Source organism: Octopus bimaculoides, chromosome 12, assembly GCF_001194135.2.
Source record: "Octopus bimaculoides isolate UCB-OBI-ISO-001 chromosome 12, ASM119413v2, whole genome shotgun sequence".
Classification (NCBI taxonomy): Eukaryota; Metazoa; Mollusca; class Cephalopoda; order Octopoda; family Octopodidae; genus Octopus; species Octopus bimaculoides.
This window is the reverse complement of record NC_068992.1, coordinates 31,900,862-31,908,085: the sequence shown is the minus strand read 5'-3', so window position 1 is coordinate 31,908,085 and position 7,224 is coordinate 31,900,862. Positions and strand designations below refer to the sequence as shown.

Here is a 7,224-nt window from a genome sequence, read left to right as displayed (position 1 = left end):
TCTTGGCACATGTGTTGAGACAGGAATAAAACAATTCCGCATTGAATATATTCCGTGTATATATTTGATTAATAAATTCAAAAAGGGATAAAACTCTTTTACAAGAATTTTATCAAGAAACCAGTGTGTAAAAAAATTCGTAAGGGAAATTTCTATTCCCAGTTTTTACTACCGAATGCGAGGAAACAACCAACAGAAGAAAACCACCTTTCTTTTCAATAACTCACCTTACCAAAAAACTAACAGATAAACTTCATTCCCTTTGCTTTACGGAGAGTGTTCCTTTTTTTGTTAAGGTGAGAATTCTGTTTACTTGTACATAAAGATTGCTATTTGGTATTACACAGCTTCTGTCTCTAATAATGATTTTCTACTTGCTCTTCCATGGATTTATCTGATTTATGTTTTATAAAATTCCATTCCTTAAGTCTATGCGCGAATCTGTAATCAAACTATTATCTCCTCATTTTTATAATGTTTGTGTGCGGCCCACAGTATTTGACATAATGTATAAGCAGAATCGCCAGTGCAATTGTCATCCAAATTAATATCGCTGTGTTTAAGTTAATTCATTTGACAAAGAAATTTTGGGACATTTCCATAATTATGCATTTAATTCAAATTTCCTTGATGTGCATTTGATTCTATGCTTTGAAGTTGTATCGCTGTTTACAGACACTTTTAACATTGTTGTTTTTAGTCATGACCCTTATCCACTTTGGATGGAAAAATATATTGGTAAAACAAAAGTGTTTTATTTTTGTTTTCTATTCCCATGTATGCAAGGCAACTCTTCTGCTCACAATTCTTACTAACAGAACTTTGAAATTATAATGCTTGAACAAAACGTGTCTCGAAGGGCAAAGCAAAACCAAATGTTCAAATACCAAGAGTTAAGTATACTTGTAATGACAACAGTAACAACAACTACTACTACTACTAAAGAAGTTAACACCAATGAAGGACCCCATTTCTCTCGAGTTATGCCATGAAAGCAAAATATATCTAAACTATATTTATGTTGCTACAGATCTGTTGAACCGTCATCATTCGCAAAAATTTCGTCAGAAACGCTAAACTAAAAATTCTGATAGCATTTGATAAAACCTGGATCAATTAAAATAAACGCGTCTCTTCTGCAAATACACCAAACCCAATGAAATATTGCTACTATAATGCAAGCCATAAACATAATTGCTGTTTTAAAATGATGGAATGGATATCGATATTAGCATTTCATTACAGAGCTCGCTGAAGTATGATGATCATTATCAACACAGAGAATAGATGAATTACAGTACACAGAAACGAATTTGACCGTAACAAATTTTAATTAAATAGGCTATATAACAATCCAAGTAAATAAGAATTTAGCGTACAATATCGACAACATGATAGAGTCCACGAATGTTCCTATGCATTCTGAATTACGTGCCTGTTCTCCTATATATATTCATTAGTTCATCTTCTACGCAATAATACTTACATCACGTACCTTTAACTGTACAGTCTTCCATTTCAATGCGTGATGATATTTTCCACATGCATTCCACTTCAATTTTCGAAAATTTTCTCTAAAAGCTTAAATGGGTTCTGGCATCAATCCACTATACAGATGAGATGATACACATGTCATATTGTGCCTAGTATCGTTCATTACATTTTTTAGAATAATTCATAGATTGTTCACTGCAATAGCAAATAAGATGGAGGAGAAAATGTCGCATTGAAAATTTATTCTTCTCCTATGTGTATCCCCTAATGATTCACTCACGTATTTAGTCGAACCTCTAATGGCACTTTGTAGCAGCAGCAGCAGCAGCAGCAGCAGGAGTAGTAGTAGTAGTAGTACTAGTAGTAGTAGAGGCACTAGTAATCACGGTAGCAATAGTATTCCACCTCTACCCCTCCTCTTCATCATCATCGTTATCATCCTACTACTACTACTACTACTACTACTACTACTACTAATAATAATAATAATAATAATAATAATAATAATAATAATAATAATAATAATAATACAATTACTACTAGTACCACTACCACCACCACCGCCGCTGCCGCCATAACCACTCCCACCACCATGCTTTTGCTATAAACGCTCGCATAAAGTTAGTTGTAAGATTTGACGTATGGATATTAGTTTAAAATTTGCAAAATTCCGAAATATTTTGTACAGTACATATTGTTCAACATTCAGTCCCACTATGTGACACTGGTGGTAAGTGTCTCCTACTTTGGCTTCGGGCAGGTCGAAGCCTTGTGAGCGGATTTGGTAATCTGAAACTGAAAGCCTGTCGTATATAGGTATAAATAAGCATATATATGTATCTGTGTGTCTTTCTGTCTGTGCTTTTCCTCCACCATTGTTTGACAACCGATGTTGGTGTGTTTACGTCATCAGAAAGTAGTAGTTCGACAAAAGAGACAAATACAATAAGTACTAGTGTTTAAGAAAAAAGTCTCTAAGTCGATCTGCTTCACTAAATTCCTTCGAGGAGGTCACCCAGCATAATAGACGTAGTCAAATGACTGAAGCATACAACAAATAGGTCTTGTTAACAACTGTGCTTCTCATCTACTTGTGGCAAACACTTGGCGGAATAAATATTTTTTTAATTGCCAACGGAAACACCGTTTTTGCAACTAGCGCATCAGCTTCAATAGTCAGGAAAGTTAATAAAGAACATGAAGGTGACTCTGAAAGATAGGTGCCACGCCTATCAACGTTCCTTCCTTATTTCAAATTGCTCAGGTAAAATGATGAAATGTTTCTCAATCTTTAAAGGATCAAATCCAAAATACCGACATTACTGCTACTTGAGGCAAACAATTGTAGTAATGACAGCAGCCACAACAAGACTAATAGCAATATTAGCAGAAGGAATGTGCTAAAATATTAACATTAATTAGGAGAACCGTTAGCACACTCGACAAAATGCATTGTAGCATTTCTTCTGTCGCTAACGTTTGCATTGAAAATCCACTGAAGTCGTCTTTACCTTTCCTCATTTCGGGGTCGGTAACAGAAGTACCATTTCAGCACTGGGGGGAATACAATCGAATAACATCCCTAACTAAATTGCTTACCTTAAATGCTTTAATTTTACACACATAGCAGACACACACACAAACACACATACACAAAACATATCGATACACACGCATACACTCACGCATATAAATAATATACTCATATATAAATAATGTACTAGGTGCATAAAATATAAACTTTTCCTAAAGGATAGCTGTATTATAGTGACAAATGTCTAATGAATATTGTATAATACGAATCTCTGAAGTCTTCTGTGGATAAAGCTGCATTATATATAAACTCAACGGAAAAAATGGTTTTAAATAAATTTAAAAAAACATTTGAGAAACAGTATTTGAACAATATATGACTTTTCTACATGAATTATTATTTAACTGAATTTTAAAATTCAATACATTTTTTCGAGATTGTATAATAATATTAATTGATTGTATTTTATTATTGTATATGGTTTGTGGCTTTTCACCGTAATTCCAAATCTATTCATATCAAACTGTGTGAATAAAAAATAAAAAGCAATAATTTTAGTTAGATTAAAAATTTGAGGCAGACATGATAGGCATCAGGTATGATTTGAAAAAGTAGAAACAAAGGAAATGTTCCATATAATGAATGTTGTAAAGTGATATACTAATTTGTGACATGTATGTGAGTGCGTGTGTGTGTATGTGTGTGTATGTGCGTTTATGTGTATTAGTCTCATTATGATATATATTGTACTACAAATACAAGTCTATGACGACATTTTTCCTCAGACATGTTCACTGCTTCATGAATTCGAATAGCGTAATATAACATTTAGTACGATACACAAAGTCCCGTTTAATTTATTGCTGTTTCAATAACATGGCATGTTGAAGGAAGTTGAAAACAAAAACATCTGTTCTTATGAGTCTGCTGCCACAACGTTCGTCCCCTACCACTAGATATTTTGTTTTGAACATATTAAGTGCAGACAAATCCACATTTCCATCGACCTATAAGTGTATACACTTACATTGAGCATGATATTAAATCACTAAATATGGCTATCTGCAGTCAAAATATATAAAACGAGTAACAGAATAAAGAGTACACACACACACAGACACACACACACATACACACACACACACATACACACACACATACATACATATATATATATATATATATATATATATATATATATATATGTGTGTGTGTGTGTGTGTGTGTGTGTGTGTGTGTATGTATGTATTTTTATTCTCTTACTCGTTTTATACATTATAACTACGGAGGTAGATTTAGTATTGATGGGCAGCAGGTTAGGGGTAAATCAAGCATGAGGGGGAAAAAAAACAAAAAAATGGGAAATGGAATAATAATTCCCTAAGGAGTGGTAAGAATTTGGAAAAAATTTAAGGTAAGAGAATTAAGGTCAAGGTATTAAAAAATATATATATATTCTACAGTATAATTAGAATAATACAATGAAACACTAACTTACTAAGTTTAAAACAATAGGGAACAATAATAATTAGAACAAGATAAACATTTCTAGTTAAAATAATATATACATTAATGTGGGGTAGTATTAATTATGAGTAAAACCATAATATTAATGGCCAAAACCGGACAGAAAAAAAGGGGGAAGAAGGAAGAGGAAAAAAGGGAGGAGGAATAAGGATTAGAAAAACAGGACTAAATTAAGAGAATTAAAGCTAAGGTTTTCGAAAAAGTAATAGGTAGAAGGCACTCAGAATTACCTAGAGAAAATGTAGGAATACTATCAGTGGGTTGGTAAAGGTTCAAATGTATTCTAAGTTTATATTAAAAGTTATAACTCGAATAAAATAGTTAATAGTCAGAGAAATGAGAGAAACTAAAAAAAAAAAATAGCAAGATTTACTTTTTAAAATATTTAAAGGTGCGGGAGTAACAATGCACACATAGAACCCTAAGGTCAGATCTATTGTTAATTAGATTAGGATTATCCTTAAGTTTAAAGATTTCGTAAATTTCCATAGAGCACAGTCCACAGCCATATCTACTATTTCTATAATGTTGTGCTCTCCTGAGGATTTCCCAATTAAGATTAAAATCGATACCATTTTCCTTCAATTCCCAAATTTTATTAGATACTGATGTGCTTTATGTTTAAGTCTAAATGAAGAAAAACGATTATGTAATCGTTGTTTAAGGTTGATTGTGCAACCAACATAAATGTAATTATTAGTTGGAGTAGTTATTGTACATTTATAGACTACATTACGGGTTAAACAACGGCCAGATACTGGACAGTGGGCTTTAATTCTACAATTGCAATTAAGGGGCTTATTAGTTATATATATATTGCTATGTTGATTATTGATACAAGTATCTAAATTAGTTACATCAATATTGTTTGTCGTATTATTAGATATGCAATTGATATTGTTTGAGTTAGGAAGATTTATCTCATCAACTATATTAACAGTTGAAGTATTAATATGTTCATTAACATGTGCGTGATCATTGGTTGCGTTGGTGTTATTAATTGTTTGGTAGTTATTAGTATTGTTATCAATAATAAGACAACTTTTATTTTCAAGGGTTCTAGCTAGTTCAATGTTCTCTCTATTTAACTTATAGATAATAGATCCTATATTGGGGAGAGTAGAGTATGAGATACGGATTGTGTGTTTAGAGAACATTTTATAATATCTATGGTTAGGGTCGAAATATTTTTGTAAGATATCCATAAATTTCTTATAGATGTTCGAAGATACTGCATAGTTGTAAGGGATGTTAAGCCATATAGAATTTTTTCTTCTAAATTTGTAATATGAAGGGGGTTTGTGGTTATCATAAGTATTTGGGGTTATATTATTGTTTCTATTATCATTAGTAGTTTTCTTATTGGGATCTATTTTTTTATGTAAAGTAATTTTCCTATTTTTATGGTCATTATTATAATTTCTTAAGCTAGGTATTTTATTGATGTTATTATGGTTGTGTAGGCATTATCAGGTTGTATTCCATTTTTATTCATATTGTTTAAGTAGGATAGGTTATTATTAGTAGGTCTTTTCTTACCATTGTTTACGATAATTAAATTTTTATTATTGGTAACATTATTTAGGATAATTAGATTATCGTTATTAGTATCATTATCATTATTGTTACTATCACATTTAATAAATTTAGGAATAAGGAAAGAAATTGTTTGGTCATAGCCCGCTCCCGATAAAGCTTCATTGTAGTAATGAGAATTGGATTTAAAGATGTCATGGTTTGATGACAGTTTAGTTAATCTATCGGAAATGATTTTTACAATAGATTTTAAAATATTTGGGGGGGGGGTGATTCGATGATCTATTTACATACTTAGTGACTTCATTTTCCTTTCTATAGGGATAGTGCTATTTAGAGCTAATATTAAGAGTGGTATCAAGAAAGTTAACGATTTTAGTACCATATTCAAAAGTAATACTAAGGTTAAAGCTTTTAAAGAATTTTCTAATATTCTTTCTCATTCTCTCTATGGTTGATTTGTTGTTGGTGGGGATGTTAAATAACGCACCATCCCTGTAAAGGCCCCCTTGGATTTCAGAAATTTCCCTATTTAGGCAATATAAAAGATATGCTCCAACCAAATTTGATATATCAGCCGAATCACTCGATCCCATTGGGATATCAAAGTTTTCAGGGGTGTCAGATCTGGTCCAGAGTTTATCTTCGAATTCGATGATGGTTTTTCTAGATAAAAGAATTATGTAATTTTTTTCTCTAGTAATTAGGGATCTATTTTTAGCAAAAATGAGAGCTTTGTTAAGGAGTATAGGAGAAATGCTAGAATAGTAATTGTTTTTTCTTCCCTCATGCTTGATTTACCCCTAACCTGCTGTCCATCACTACTAAATCTACCTTCCTCTATTTTTGAAATTACTACTATCCCTCCAATTAGATTTTATATTCTTGTTTGATTCACTAATCTGTTGAACAGCAGCACAGTCTAGATGGTATGTTTTCTTCTCTTACTCTTGTTTTTGCAAACATCTTCAAAATGTCTTTCTAAAATGAAATACCATTATGCAGCTGAGGAGTACATTTTCATTGTACATTCTGTGGTGTTCTCACTAAATGAATAAATGGAACTTGTAGGAAACGTACGTACTGCTATAACCTATTGAATTTTTGTTGCTTATCTTAAAATTATATATATA

The 7,224-nt window shown here is 31.8% G+C and overlaps 1 pseudogene; it reads left to right on the top strand.

The window, feature by feature from the left end:
• Positions 1-7,224, top strand: part of LOC106878590 (pyruvate kinase PKM-like) — a 12,039-nt pseudogene that overhangs the window by 3,656 nt on the left and 1,159 nt on the right.